This window comes from Hemitrygon akajei, chromosome 11, assembly GCF_048418815.1.
Source record: "Hemitrygon akajei chromosome 11, sHemAka1.3, whole genome shotgun sequence".
NCBI classification, from domain to species: Eukaryota; Metazoa; Chordata; class Chondrichthyes; order Myliobatiformes; family Dasyatidae; genus Hemitrygon; species Hemitrygon akajei.
In genome coordinates this window covers 61,600,562-61,617,562 of record NC_133134.1, presented here as the reverse complement: position 1 = coordinate 61,617,562, position 17,001 = coordinate 61,600,562, and positions in this window count along the sequence as shown.

Below are 17,001 nucleotides of genomic sequence, written 5' to 3'. Positions count from 1 at the left end.
CAAGGAACTGTGAGTATTCGATATCAGTGACAGGGATCTGTGAGCATTGGATATCAGTGACAGGGATCTGTGAGTGTTCTATATCAGTGTTCGGGCTCTGTCAGAGTTAGATATAAGTGACAGATCGGTGATTGGGCAATATCACTGTCAGGGAATCTGTCTGTGTTCGATATCAGTGACAAGGTTCTGTGAGTGTTTGATATCAGTGACAGGGATCTGTGAGTGCTCGATATCTGTAATGAATCTGTCAATGTTCGATATCATTGACATGCATCTGTGAGTGTTCGATATCTGTAACGGATCTGTGAGTGTTCGATATTAGTAACAGAGATCTGTGAATCTTCAATACCAGGGGCAAGGATATTAGAGTGTTCGATATCAGTGACAAGGATCTGTGAGTGTTCGATATCAGTGACAGGGATCTGTGAGTGTTCGATATCTGTGACAGATCTGTGAGTGTTCGATATCTGTAAGGGATCGGTGAGTGTTCGAAATTAGTGACAGAGATCTGTGAATCTTCATTACCAGTAGCAGGGATATTAGAGTGTTCGATACCAGTGAGGAGGATCTGTGAGTGTTTGATATCATTGACATGCATCTGTGAGTGTTCGATATCAGCGACAGGTGTCTGTGAGTGTTCGATATCAGTGACAGGGATCTTTGAGCATTGGAGATCACTGACAGGGATCTGTGAGTGTTCGATTACAGTGATCGGGCTCTGTCAGAATTTGATATAAGTGACAGATCGTTGAGTGATCGATATCAGTGAGAATGATCTGTGAGTACTTGATATCACTGACAGTGATCTGTGAATGTTCGACATCAGTGACAGGGACCTGTGAGTGTTTGACTTCAGTGACAGTGATTGGTGAGTGTTCAAAATCAGTTAGAGATACCTGTGAGTTTTTGATATCAGTGCCAGTGCCAGATCAGTGTTCAAAATCTGTGAGAGTTTGAAGTGAGTGATAGGGATCTGTGAGTGTTCGATATCTGTGACAGGGATCTGTGAGTATTCGATATCAGCATCAGTTGTCTCTGAGTGTTTGATACCAGCGACAGGAACTCCGTCAGTGTTCCTTATCAGTAACAATGATCTGTGAGTGTTCGACCTCTCTAACAGGAATCGGTGAGTGTTCGAAATCAGGTCAAGGGATCTGTGATACTTCGATATCAGGGACTGGGTTTGTTTATTTTTCGATATCAGTGACAGGGATTGGAAAGTTTTCGTTGTCAGTGACAAATATCTGTGAGTGTTCGATATCACTGACAGGGATACTGTCAGTGTTCGATATCAGTGATAGGGTTCTGTCAGAGTTAGATATAAGTGACAGTGATTGGTGAATGTTGGAAATCAGGTAGAGAGACCTGTGAGTGTTTGATGTCAGTACCAGGGGTATTTGTGTGTTCGATATCAGCGACAGGTGTGTGTGAGAATTCAATATCAGCAACAGGTGTCTGTGAGTGTTTGATACCAGCGACAGGAAGTCTGTTAGTGTTTGATATCAGTGACAAGGATCTGTGAGTGTTCGATATCAGTGACAAGGATTGGTGAGTGTTCGATATCAGTGACAGAGATAGGTGAGTGTTTGATATCAGTGACGGGGATCTGTGAGTGTTTGATACCACTGCTAGGGATCTATGAGTGTTCGATATCAGTGACGGGGATCTGTGAGTGTTTGATATCAGTGCTAGGGATCTGTGAGTGTTCGATATCAGCGACAGGTGTCTGTCAGTGTTCGATATCAGCGACAGTTGTCTGTGAGTGTTTGATACCAGCGACAGGAAGTCTGTCAGTGTTCGATATCAGTGACAAGGATCTGTGAGTGTTCGATATCAGTGACACGGATCTGTGAGTGTTCTATATCAGTGTTCGGGCTCTGTCAGAGTTAGATATAAGTGACAGATCGGTGAGTGGGCAATATCACTGTCAGGGATTCTGTCTGTGTTCAATATCAGTGACAAGGATCTGTGAGTGTTTGATATCAGTGACAGGGATCTGTGAGTGTTCGATATCAGTGCCAGGAATCTGTCAATGTTCGATATCAGTGACATGCATCTGTGAGTGTTTGATATCTGTAATGGATCTGTCAATGTTCGATATCATTGACATGCATCTGTGAGTTTTCGATATCTGTAATGGATCGGTGAGTGTTCGATATTAGTAACAGAGATCTGTGAATCTTCAATACCATGGGCAGGGATATTAGAGTGTTTGATATCAGTGACAATGATCTGTGAGTGTTCGATATCAGTGACAGGGATCTGTGAGTTTTTGATATCAGTGACAGATCTGTGAGTGTTCGATATCTGTAAGGGATCGGTGAGTGTTCGATATTAGTGACAGAGATCTGTGAATCTTCATTACCAGTGGCAGGGATATTAGAGTGTTCGATACCAGTGACGAGGATCTGTGAGTGTTTGATATCAGTGCTAGGGATCTGTGAGTGTTCGATATCAGCGACAGTTGTCAGTGAGTGTTCGATATCAGCGACAATTGTCAGTGAGTGTTCGATATCAGCGACAGTTGTCTGTGAGTGTTTGATACCAGCGACAGGAAGTCTGTTAGTGTTGGATATCAGTGACAAGGATCTGTGAGTGTTTGATATCAGTTACGGAGATCTGTGAGTGTTTGATATCACTGCTAGGGATCTATGAGTGTTCGATATCAGTGACGGGGATCTGTGAGTGTTTGATATCAGTGCTAGGGATCTGTGAGTGTTCGATATCAGCGACAGGTGTCTGTGAGTGTTTGATACCAGTGACAGGAAGTCTGTTAGTGTTCAATATCAGCGACAGTTGTCTGTGAGTGTTTGATAGCAGCGACAGGAAGTCTGTCAGTGTTCGATATCAGTGACAAGGATCTGTGAGTGTTCGATATCTGTGACAGGCATTCTGTGAGTGTTCAATATCAGTGACAGGGATCGGTGAGAGTTTGATATTACGACAGGGATTCCGTCTGTGTTCGATATCAGTGACAAGGAACTGTGAGTATTCGATATCAGTGACAGGGATCTGTGAGTGTTCTATATCAGTGTTCGGGCTCTGTCAGAGTTAGATATAAGTGACAGATCGGTGAGTGGGCAATATCACTGTCAGGGAATCTGTCTGTGTTCGATATCAGTGACAAGGTTCTGTGAGTGTTTGATATCAGTGACAGGGATCTGCGAGTGCTCGATATCTGTAATGGATCTGTCAATGTTCGATATCATTGACATGCATCTGTGAGTGTTCGATATCTGTAACGGATCTGTGAGTGTTCGATATTAGTAACAGAGATCTGTGAATCTTCAATACCAGGGGCAAGGATATTAGAGTGTTCCATATCAGTGACAAGGATCTGTGAGTGTTCGATATCAGTGACAGGGATCTGTGAGTGTTCGATATCAGTGACAGGGATCTGTGAGTGTTCGATATCTGTAAGGGATCGGTGAGTGTTCGATATTAGTGACAGAGATCTGTGAATCTTCAATACGAGTGGCAGGGATATTAGAGTGTTCGATACCAGTGAGGAGGATCTGTGAGTGTTTGATATCAGTGACAGGGATCTGTGAGTGTTCGATATCAGTGCCAGGAATCTGTCAATGTTCGATATCAGTGACAAGGAACTGTGAGTATTCGATATCAGTGACAGGGATCTGTGAGCATTGGATATCAGTGACAGGGATCTGTGAGTGTTCTATATCAGTGTTCGGGCTCTGTCAGAGTTAGATATAAGTGACAGATCGGTGATTGGGCAATATCACTGTCAGGGAATCTGTCTGTGTTCGATATCAGTGACAAGGTTCTGTGAGTGTTTGATATCAGTGACAGGGATCTGTGAGTGCTCGATATCTGTAATGGATCTGTCAATGTTCGATATCATTGACATGCATCTGTGAGTGTTCGAAATCTGTAACGGATCTGTGAGTGTTCGATATTAGTAACAGAGATCTGTGAATCTTCAATACCAGGGGTAAGGATATTAGAGTGTTCGATATCAGTGACAAGGATCTGTGAGTGTTCGATATCAGTGACAGGGATCTGTGAGTGTTCGATATCTGTGACAGATCTGTGAGTGTTCGATATCTGTAAGGGATCGGTGAGTGTTCGATATTAGTGACAGAGATCTGTGAATCTTCATTACCAGTGGCCGGGATATTAGAGTGTTCGATACCAGTGAGGAGGATCTGTGAGTGTTTGATATCAGTGCTAGGGATCTGTGAGTGTTCGATATCAGCGACAGTTGTCAGTGAGTGTTCGATATCAGCGACAGTTGTCTGTGAGTGTTTGATACCAGTGACAGGAAGTCTGTCTGTGTTCGATATCAGTCACAAGGATCTGTGAGTGTTCGATATCTGTGACAGGCATTCTTTGAGTGTTCAATATCAGTGACAGGGATCGGTGAGAGTTTGATATTATGACAGGGATTCCGTCTGTGTTCGATATCAGTGACAAGGAACTGTGAGTATTCGATATCAGTGACAGGGATCTGTGAGCATTGGATATCAGTGACAGGGATCTGTGAGTGTTCTATATCAGTGTTCGGGCTCTGTCAGAGTTAGATATAAGTGACAGATCGGTGAGTGGGCAATATCACTGTCAGGGAATCTGTCTGTGTTCGATATCAGTGACAAGGTTCTGTGAGTGTTTGATATCAGTGACAGGGATCTGTGAGTGTTTGATATCAGTGACAGGGATCTGTGAGTGCTCGATATCTGTAATGAATCTGTCAATGTTCGATATCATTGACATGCATCTGTGAGTGTTCGATATCTGTAACGGATCTGTGAGTGTTCGATATTAGTAACAGAGATCTGTGAATCTTCAATACCAGGGGCAAGGATATTAGAGTGTTCCATATCAGTGACAAGGATCTGTGAGTGTTCGATATCAGTGATAGGGATCTGTGAGTGTTCGATATCTGTGACAGATCTGTGAGTGTTCGATATCTGTAAGGGATCGGTGAGTGTTCGATATTAGTGACAGAGATCTGTGAATCTTCATTACCAGTAGCAGGGATATTAGAGTGTTCGATACCAGTGAGGAGGATCTGTGAGTGTTTGATATCATTGACATGCATCTGTGAGTGTTCGATATCAGCGACAGGTGTCTGTGAGTGTTCGATATCAGCGACAGTTGTCTGTGAGTGTTTGATACCAACGACAGGAAGTCTGTTTGTGTTCCATATTAGTGACAAGGATCTGTGAGTGTTCGATATCAGTGACAGGGATCTTTGAGCATTGGAGATCACTGACAGGGATCTGTGAGTGTTCGATTACAGTGATCGGGCTCTGTCAGAATTTGATATAAGTGACAGATCGTTGAGTGATCGATATCAGTGAGAATGATCTGTGAGTACTTGATATCACTGACAGTGATCTGTGAATGTTCGACATCAGTGACAGGGACCTGTGAGTGTTTGACTTCAGTGACAGTGATTGGTGAGTGTTCAAAATCAGTTAGAGATACCTGTGAGTTTTTGATATCAGTGCCAGTGCCAGATCAGTGTTCAAAATCTGTGAGAGTTTGAAGTGAGTGATAGGGATCTGTGAGTGTTCGATATCTGTGACAGGGATCTGTGAGTATTCGATATCAGCATCAGTTGTCTCTGAGTGTTTGATACCAGCGACAGGAACTCCGTCAGTGTTCCTTATCAGTAACAATGATCTGTGAGTGTTCGACATCTCTGACAGGAATCGGTGAGTGTTCGAAATCAGGTCAAGGGATCTGTGATACTTCGATATCAGGGACTGGGTTTGTTTATTTTTCGATATCAGTGACAGGGATTGGAAAGTTTTCGTTGTCAGTGACAAATATCTGTGAGTGTTCGATATCACTGACAGGGATACTGTCAGTGTTCGATATCAGTGATAGGGTTCTGTCAGAGTTAGATATAAGTGACAGTGATCGGTGAGTGTTGGAAATCAGGTAGAGAGACCTGTGAGTGTTCGATGTCAGTACCAGGGGTATTTGTGTGTTCGATATCAGCGACAGGTGTGTGTGAGTATTCAATATCAGCAACAGGTGTCTGTGAGTGTTTGATACCAGCGACAGGAAGTCTGTTAGTGTTTGATATCAGTGACAAGGATCTGTGAGTGTTCGATATCAGTGACAAGGATTGGTGAGTGTTCGATATCAGTGACAGAGATAGGTGAGTGTTTGATATCAGTGACGGGGATCTGTGAGTGTTTGATACCACTGCTAGGGATCTATGAGTGTTCGATATCAGTGACGGGGATCTGTGAGTGTTTGATATCAGTGCTAGGGATCTGTGAGTGTTCGATATCAGCGACAGGTGTCTGTCAGTGTTCGATATCAGCGACAGTTGTCTGTGAGTGTTTGATACCAGCGACAGGAAGTCTGTCAGTGTTCGATATCAGTGACAAGGATCTGTGAGTGTTCGATATCAGTGACACGGATCTGTGAGTGTTCTATATCAGTGTTCGGGCTCTGTCAGAGTTAGATATAAGTGACAGATCGGTGAGTGGGCAATATCACTGTCAGGGATTCTGTCTGTGTTCAATATCAGTGACAAGGATCTGTGAGTGTTTGATATCAGTGACAGGGATCTGTGAGTGTTCGATATCAGTGCCAGGAATCTGTCAATGTTCGATATCAGTGACATGCATCTGTGAGTGTTTGATATCTGTAATGGATCTGTCAATGTTCGATATCATTGACATGCATCTGTGAGTTTTCGATATCTGTAATGGATCGGTGAGTGTTCGATATTAGTAACAGAGATCTGTGAATCTTCAATACCATGGGCAGGGATATTAGAGTGTTTGATATCAGTGACAATGATCTGTGAGTGTTCGATATCAGTGACAGGGATCTGTGAGTTTTTGATATCAGTGACAGATCTGTGAGTGTTCGATATCTGTAAGGGATCGGTGAGTGTTCGATATTAGTGACAGAGATCTGTGAATCTTCATTACCAGTGGCAGGGATATTAGAGTGTTCGATACCAGTGACGAGGATCTGTGAGTGTTTGATATCAGTGCTAGGGATCTGTGAGTGTTCGATATCAGCGACAGTTGTCAGTGAGTGTTCGATATCAGCGACAATTGTCAGTGAGTGTTCGATATCAGCGACAGTTGTCTGTGAGTGTTTGATACCAGCGACAGGAAGTCTGTTAGTGTTGGATATCAGTGACAAGGATCTGTGAGTGTTTGATATCAGTTACGGGGATCTGTGAGTGTTTGATATCACTGCTAGGGATCTATGAGTGTTCGATATCAGTGACGGGGATCTGTGAGTGTTTGATATCAGTGCTAGGGATCTGTGAGTGTTCGATATCAGCGACAGGTGTCTGTGAGTGTTTGATACCAGTGACAGGAAGTCTGTTAGTGTTCGATATCAGCGACAGTTGTCTGTGAGTGTTTGATAGCAGCGACAGGAAGTCTGTCAGTGTTCGATATCAGTGACAAGGATCTGTGAGTGTTCGATATCTGTGACAGGCATTCTGTGAGTGTTCAATATCAGTGACAGGGATCGGTGAGAGTTTGATATTACGACAGGGATTCCGTCTGTGTTCGATATCAGTGACAGGGATCTGTGAGTGTTCTATATCAGTGTTCGGGCTCTGTCAGAGTTAGATATAAGTGACAGATCGGTGAGTGGGCAATATCACTGTCAGGGAATCTGTCTGTGTTCGATATCAGTGACAAGGTTCTGTGAGTGTTTGATATCAGTGACAGGGATCTGTGAGTGCTCGATATCTGTAATGGATCTGTCAATGTTCGATATCATTGACATGCATCTGTGAGTGTTCGAAATCTGTAACGGATCTGTGAGTGTTCGATATTAGTAACAGAGATCTGTGAATCTTCAATACCAGGGGTAAGGATATTAGAGTGTTCGATATCAGTGACAAGGATCTGTGAGTGTTCGATATCAGTGACAGGGATCTGTGAGTGTTCGATATCAGCGACAGGTGTCTGTGAGTGTTTGATACCAGTGACAGGAAGTCTGTTAGTGTTCAATATCAGCGACAGTTGTCTGTGAGTGTTTGATAGCAGCGACAGGAAGTCTGTCAGTGTTCGATATCAGTGACAAGGATCTGTGAGTGTTCGATATCTGTGACAGGCATTCTGTGAGTGTTCAATATCAGTGACAGGGATCGGTGAGAGTTTGATATTACGACAGGGATTCCGTCTGTGTTCGATATCAGTGACAAGGAACTGTGAGTATTCGATATCAGTGACAGGGATCTGTGAGTGTTCTATATCAGTGTTCGGGCTCTGTCAGAGTTAGATATAAGTGACAGATCGGTGAGTGGGCAATATCACTGTCAGGGAATCTGTCTGTGTTCGATATCAGTGACAAGGTTCTGTGAGTGTTTGATATCAGTGACAGGGATCTGCGAGTGCTCGATATCTGTAATGGATCTGTCAATGTTCGATATCATTGACATGCATCTGTGAGTGTTCGATATCTGTAACGGATCTGTGAGTGTTCGATATTAGTAACAGAGATCTGTGAATCTTCAATACCAGGGGCAAGGATATTAGAGTGTTCCATATCAGTGACAAGGATCTGTGAGTGTTCGATATCAGTGACAGGGATCTGTGAGTGTTCGATATCAGTGACAGGGATCTGTGAGTGTTCGATATCTGTAAGGGATCGGTGAGTGTTCGATATTAGTGACAGAGATCTGTGAATCTTCAATACGAGTGGCAGGGATATTAGAGTGTTCGATACCAGTGAGGAGGATCTGTGAGTGTTTGATATCAGTGACAGGGATCTGTGAGTGTTCGATATCAGTGCCAGGAATCTGTCAATGTTCGATATCAGTGACAAGGAACTGTGAGTATTCGATATCAGTGACAGGGATCTGTGAGCATTGGATATCAGTGACAGGGATCTGTGAGTGTTCTATATCAGTGTTCGGGCTCTGTCAGAGTTAGATATAAGTGACAGATCGGTGATTGGGCAATATCACTGTCAGGGAATCTGTCTGTGTTCGATATCAGTGACAAGGTTCTGTGAGTGTTTGATATCAGTGACAGGGATCTGTGAGTGCTCGATATCTGTAATGGATCTGTCAATGTTCGATATCATTGACATGCATCTGTGAGTGTTCGAAATCTGTAACGGATCTGTGAGTGTTCGATATTAGTAACAGAGATCTGTGAATCTTCAATACCAGGGGTAAGGATATTAGAGTGTTCGATATCAGTGACAAGGATCTGTGAGTGTTCGATATCAGTGACAGGGATCTGTGAGTGTTCGATATCTGTGACAGATCTGTGAGTGTTCGATATCTGTAAGGGATCGGTGAGTGTTCGATATTAGTGACAGAGATCTGTGAATCTTCATTACCAGTTGCCGGGATATTAGAGTGTTCGATACCAGTGAGGAGGATCTGTGAGTGTTTGATATCAGTGCTAGGGATCTGTGAGTGTTCGATATCAGCGACAGTTGTCAGTGAGTGTTCGATATCAGCGACAGTTGTCTGTGAGTGTTTGATACCAGTGACAGGAAGTCTGTCTGTGTTCGATATCAGTCACAAGGATCTGTGAGTGTTCGATATCTGTGACAGGCATTCTTTGAGTGTTCAATATCAGTGACAGGGATCGGTGAGAGTTTGATATTATGACAGGGATTCCGTCTGTGTTCGATATCAGTGACAAGGAACTGTGAGTATTCGATATCAGTGACAGGGATCTGTGAGCATTGGATATCAGTGACAGGGATCTGTGAGTGTTCTATATCAGTGTTCGGGCTCTGTCAGAGTTAGATATAAGTGACAGATCGGTGAGTGGGCAATATCACTGTCAGGGAATCTGTCTGTGTTCGATATCAGTGACAAGGTTCTGTGAGTGTTTGATATCAGTGACAGGGATCTGTGAGTGTTTGATATCAGTGACAGGGATCTGTGAGTGCTCGATATCTGTAATGAATCTGTCAATGTTCGATATCATTGACATGCATCTGTGAGTGTTCGATATCTGTAACGGATCTGTGAGTGTTCGATATTAGTAACAGAGATCTGTGAATCTTCAATACCAGGGGCAAGGATATTAGAGTGTTCCATATCAGTGACAAGGATCTGTGAGTGTTCGATATCAGTGATAGGGATCTGTGAGTGTTCGATATCTGTGACAGATCTGTGAGTGTTCGATATCTGTAAGGGATCGGTGAGTGTTCGATATTAGTGACAGAGATCTGTGAATCTTCATTACCAGTAGCAGGGATATTAGAGTGTTCGATACCAGTGAGGAGGATCTGTGAGTGTTTGATATCATTGACATGCATCTGTGAGTGTTCGATATCAGCGACAGGTGTCTGTGAGTGTTCGATATCAGCGACAGTTGTCTGTGAGTGTTTGATACCAACGACAGGAAGTCTGTTTGTGTTCCATATTAGTGACAAGGATCTGTGAGTGTTCGATATCAGTGACAGGGATCTTTGAGCATTGGAGATCACTGACAGGGATCTGTGAGTGTTCGATTACAGTGATCGGGCTCTGTCAGAATTTGATATAAGTGACAGATCGTTGAGTGATCGATATCAGTGAGAATGATCTGTGAGTACTTGATATCACTGACAGTGATCTGTGAATGTTCGACATCAGTGACAGGGACCTGTGAGTGTTTGACTTCAGTGACAGTGATTGGTGAGTGTTCAAAATCAGTTAGAGATACCTGTGAGTTTTTGATATCAGTGCCAGTGCCAGATCAGTGTTCAAAATCTGTGAGAGTTTGAAGTGAGTGATAGGGATCTGTGAGTGTTCGATATCTGTGACAGGGATCTGTGAGTATTCGATATCAGCATCAGTTGTCTCTGAGTGTTTGATACCAGCGACAGGAACTCCGTCAGTGTTCCTTATCAGTAACAATGATCTGTGAGTGTTCGACATCTCTGACAGGAATCGGTGAGTGTTCGAAATCAGGTCAAGGGATCTGTGATACTTCGATATCAGGGACTGGGTTTGTTTATTTTTCGATATCAGTGACAGGGATTGGAAAGTTTTCGTTGTCAGTGACAAATATCTGTGAGTGTTCGATATCACTGACAGGGATACTGTCAGTGTTCGATATCAGTGATAGGGTTCTGTCAGAGTTAGATATAAGTGACAGTGATCGGTGAGTGTTGGAAATCAGGTAGAGAGACCTGTGAGTGTTCGATGTCAGTACCAGGGGTATTTGTGTGTTCGATATCAGCGACAGGTGTGTGTGAGAATTCAATATCAGCAACAGGTGTCTGTGAGTGTTTGATACCAGCGACAGGAAGTCTGTTAGTGTTTGATATCAGTGACAAGGATCTGTGAGTGTTCGATATCAGTGACAAGGATTGGTGAGTGTTCGATATCAGTGACAGAGATAGGTGAGTGTTTGATATCAGTGACGGGGATCTGTGAGTGTTTGATACCACTGCTAGGGATCTATGAGTGTTCGATATCAGTGACGGGGATCTGTGAGTGTTTGATATCAGTGCTAGGGATCTGTGAGTGTTCGATATCAGCGACAGGTGTCTGTCAGTGTTCGATATCAGCGACAGTTGTCTGTGAGTGTTTGATACCAGCGACAGGAAGTCTGTCAGTGTTCGATATCAGTGACAAGGATCTGTGAGTGTTCGATATCAGTGACACGGATCTGTGAGTGTTCTATATCAGTGTTCGGGCTCTGTCAGAGTTAGATATAAGTGACAGATCGGTGAGTGGGCAATATCACTGTCAGGGATTCTGTCTGTGTTCAATATCAGTGACAAGGATCTGTGAGTGTTTGATATCAGTGACAGGGATCTGTGAGTGTTCGATATCAGTGCCAGGAATCTGTCAATGTTCGATATCAGTGACATGCATCTGTGAGTGTTTGATATCTGTAATGGATCTGTCAATGTTCGATATCATTGACATGCATCTGTGAGTTTTCGATATCTGTAATGGATCGGTGAGTGTTCGATATTAGTAACAGAGATCTGTGAATCTTCAATACCATGGGCAGGGATATTAGAGTGTTTGATATCAGTGACAATGATCTGTGAGTGTTCGATATCAGTGACAGGGATCTGTGAGTTTTTGATATCAGTGACAGATCTGTGAGTGTTCGATATCTGTAAGGGATCGGTGAGTGTTCGATATTAGTGACAGAGATCTGTGAATCTTCATTACCAGTGGCAGGGATATTAGAGTGTTCGATACCAGTGACGAGGATCTGTGAGTGTTTGATATCAGTGCTAGGGATCTGTGAGTGTTCGATATCAGCGACAGTTGTCAGTGAGTGTTCGATATCAGCGACAATTGTCAGTGAGTGTTCGATATCAGCGACAGTTGTCTGTGAGTGTTTGATACCAGCGACAGGAAGTCTGTTAGTGTTGGATATCAGTGACAAGGATCTGTGAGTGTTTGATATCAGTTACGGGGATCTGTGAGTGTTTGATATCACTGCTAGGGATCTATGAGTGTTCGATATCAGTGACGGGGATCTGTGAGTGTTTGATATCAGTGCTAGGGATCTGTGAGTGTTCGATATCAGCGACAGGTGTCTGTGAGTGTTTGATACCAGTGACAGGAAGTCTGTTAGTGTTCGATATCAGCGACAGTTGTCTGTGAGTGTTTGATAGCAGCGACAGGAAGTCTGTCAGTGTTCGATATCAGTGACAAGGATCTGTGAGTGTTCGATATCTGTGACAGGCATTCTGTGAGTGTTCAATATCAGTGACAGGGATCGGTGAGAGTTTGATATTACGACAGGGATTCCGTCTGTGTTCGATATCAGTGACAGGGATCTGTGAGTGTTCTATATCAGTGTTCGGGCTCTGTCAGAGTTAGATATAAGTGACAGATCGGTGAGTGGGCAATATCACTGTCAGGGAATCTGTCTGTGTTCGATATCAGTGACAAGGTTCTGTGAGTGTTTGATATCAGTGACAGGGATCTGTGAGTGTTTGATATCAGTGACAGGGATCTGCGAGTGCTCGATATCTGTAATGGATCTGTCAATGTTCGATATCATTGACATGCATCTGTGAGTGTTCGATATCTGTAACGGATCTGTGAGTGTTCGATATTAGTAACAGAGATCTGTGAATCTTCAATACCAGGGGCAAGGATATTAGAGTGTTCCATATCAGTGACAAGGATCTGTGAGTGTTCGATATCAGTGACAGGGATCTGTGAGTGTTCGATATCTGTAAGGGATCGGTGAGTGTTCGATATTAGTGACAGAGATCTGTGAATCTTCATTACCAGTGGCAGGGATATTAGAGTGTTCGATACCAGTGAGGAGGATCTGTGAGTGATTGATATCAGTGCTAGGGATCTGTGAGTGTTCGATATCAGCGACAGTTGTCAGTGAGTGTTCGATATCAGCGACAGTTGTCAGTGAGTGTTCGATATCAGCGACAGTTGTCTGTGAGTGTTTGATACCAGCGACAGGAAGTCTGTTAGTGTTGGATATCAGTGACAAGGATCTGTGAGTGTTTGATATCAGTTTCGGGGATCTGTGAGTGTTTGATATCAGTGCTAGGGATCTGTGAGTGTTCGATATCAGCGACAGTTGTCTGTGAGTGTTTGATACCAGCGACAGGAAGTCTGTCAATGTTCGATGTCAGTGACAAGGATCTGTGAGTGTTTGATATCTGTGACAGGCATTCTGTGAGTGTTCAATATCAGTGACAGGGATCGGTGAGAGTTTGATATTACGACAGGGATTCCGTCTGTGTTCGATATCAGTGACAAGGAACTGTGAGTATTCGATATCAGTGACAGGGATCTGTGAGTGTTCAATATCAGTGACAGGGATCTGTGAGTGTTCTATATCAGTGTTCGGGCTCTGTCAGAGTTAGATATAAGTGACAGATCGGTGAGTGGGCAATATCACTGTCAGGGAATCTGTCTGTGTTCGATATCAGTGACAAGGTTCTGTGAGTGTTTGATATCAGTGACAGGGATCTGTGAGTGCTCGATATCTGTAATGGATCTGTCAATGTTCGATATCATTGACATGCATCTGTGAGTGTTCGATATCTGTAACGGATCTGTGAGTGTTCGATATTAGTAACAGAGATCTGTGAATCTTCAATACCAGGGGCAAGGATATTAGAGTGTTCGATATCAGTGACAAGGATCTGTGAGTGTTCGATATCAGTGACAGAGATCTGTGAGTGTTCGATATCTGTGACAGATCTGTGAGTGTTCGATATCTGTAAGGGATCGGTGAGTGTTCGATATTAGTGACAGAGATCTGTGAATCTTCATTACCAGTGGCAGGGATATTAGAGTGTTCGATACCAGTGAGGAGGATCTGTGAGTGTTTGATATCAGTGCTAGGGATCTGTGAGTGTTCGATATCAGCGACAGGTGTCTGTGAGTGTTCGATATCAGCGACAGTTGTCTGTGAGTGTTTGATACCAGCGACAGGAAGTCTGTTTGTGTTCCATATTAGTGACAAGGATCTGTGAGTGTTCGATATCAGTGACAGGGATCTGTGAGTGTTCGATTACAGTGATCGGGCTCTGTCAGAATTTGATATAAGTGACAGATCGTTGAGTGATCGATATCAGTGAGAATGATCTGTGAGTACTTGATATCACTGACAGTGATCTGTGAATGTTCGACATCAGTGACAGGGACCTGTGAGTGTTTGACTTCAGTGACAGTGATTGGTGAGTGTTCAAAATCAGTTAGAGATACCTGTGAGTTTTTGATATCAGTGCCAGTGCCAGATCAGTGTTCAAAATCTGTGAGAGTTTGAAGTGAGTGATAGGGATCTGTGAGTGTTCGATATCTGTGACAGGGATCTGTGAGTATTCGATATCAGCAACAGTTGTCTCTGAGTGTTTGATACCAGCGACAGGAACTCCGTCAGTGTTCCATATCAGTAACAATGATCTGTGAGTGTTCGACCTCTCTGACAGGAATCGGTGAGTGTTCGAAATCAGGTCGAGGGATCTGTGATACTTCGATATCAGGGACTGGGTTTGTTTATTTTTCGATATCAGTGACAGGGATTGGAAAGTTTTCGTTGTCAGTGACAAATATCTGTGAGTGTTGATATCACTGACAGGGATACTGTCAGTGTTCGATATCAGTGATAGGGTTCTGTCAGAGTTAGATATAAGTGACAGTGATCGGTGAGTGTTGGAAATCAGTTAGAGAGACCTGTGAGTGTTTGATGTCAGTACCAGGGGTATTTGTGTGTTCGATATCAGCGACAGGTGTGTGTGAGTATTCAATATCAGCAACAGGTGTCTGTGAGTGTTTGATACCAGCGACAGGAAGTCTGTTAGTGTTTGATATCAGTGACAAGGATCTGTGAGTGTTCGATATCAGTGACAGGGATCTGTGAGTGTTCGATATCAGTGATAGATCTGTGAGTGTTCGATATCTGTAAGGGATCGGTGAGTGTTCGATATTAGTGACAGAGATCTGTGAGTGTTCGATATTAGTGACAGAGATCTGTGTGTGTTCGATATTAGTGACAGAGATCTGTGAGTGTTCGATATCAGTGACAGGGATCTGTGAGTGTTCGATATCAGTGATAGATCTGTGAGTGTTCGATATCTGTAAGGGATCGGTGAGTGTTCGATATTAGTGACAGAGATCTGTGAATCTTCATTACCAGTGGCAGGGATATTAGAGTGTTCGATACCAGTGACTAGGATCTGTGAGTGATTGATATCAGTGCTAGGGATCTGTGAGTGTTCGATATCAGCGACAGTTGTCAGTGAGTGTTCGATATCAGCGACAGTTGTCTGTGAGTGTTTGATATCAGCGACAGGAAGTCTGTTAGTGTTGGATATCAGTGACAAGGATCTGTGAGTGTTTGATATCAGTTTCGGGGATCTGTGAGTGTTTGATATCAGTGCTAGGGATCTGTGAGTGTTCGATATCAGCGACAGTTGTCTGTGAGTGTTTGATACCAGCGACAGGAAGTCTGTCAATGTTCGATATCAGTGACAAGGATCTGTGAGTGTTTGATATCTGTGACAGGCATTCTGTGAGTGTTCAATATCAGTGACAGGGATCGGTGAGAGTTTGATATTACGACAGGGATTCCGTCTGTGTTCGATATCAGTGACAAGGAACTGTGAGTATTCGATATCAGTGACAGGGATCTGTGAGTGTTCGATATCAGTGACAGGGATCTGTGAGTGTTCTATATCAGTGTTCGGGCTCTGTCAGAGTTAGATATAAGTGACAGATCGGTGAGTGGGCAATATCACTGTCAGGGAATCTGTCTGTGTTCGATATCAGTGACAAGGTTCTGTGAGTGTTTGATATCAGTGACAGGGATCTGTGAGTGCTCGATATCTGTAATGGATCTGTCAATGTTCGATATCATTGACATGCATCTGTGAGTGTTCGATATCTGTAACGGATCTGTGAGTGTTCGATATTAGTAACAGAGATCTGTGAATCTTCAATACCAGGGGCAAGGATATTAGAGTGTTCGATATCAGTGACAAGGATCTGTGAGTGTTCGATATCAGTGACAGAGATCTGTGAGTGTTCGATATCTGTGACAGATCTGTGAGTGTTCGATATCTGTAAGGGATCGGTGAGTGTTCGATATTAGTGACAGAGATCTGTGAATCTTCATTACCAGTGGCAGGGATATTAGAGTGTTCGATACCAGTGAGGAGGATCTGTGAGTACTTGATATCACTGACTGGGATCTGTGAATGTTCGATATTAATGACAGGGATCTGTGAGCGTTGGAGATCAGTGACAGGGATCTGTGAGTGTTCGATATCTGTAATGGATCTGAGAATGTTCGATATTAGTGACAGAGATCTGTGAATCGTCAATACCAGTGGCAGGGATATTAGAGTGTTCGATATCACTGACAGGTATCTGTGAATGTTCGACATCAGTGACAGGGACCAGTGAGTGTTCGACTTCAGTGACAGTGATCGGTGAGTGTTCAAACAAGTTAGAGATACCTGTAAGTTTTCGATATCTGTGCCAGTGCCAGATCAGTGTTCAAAATCTGTGAGAGTCTGAAGTGAGTGACAGGGATCTGTGAGTTTTCGATATCTGTGACAGGGATCTGTGAGTATTTGATATCAGTG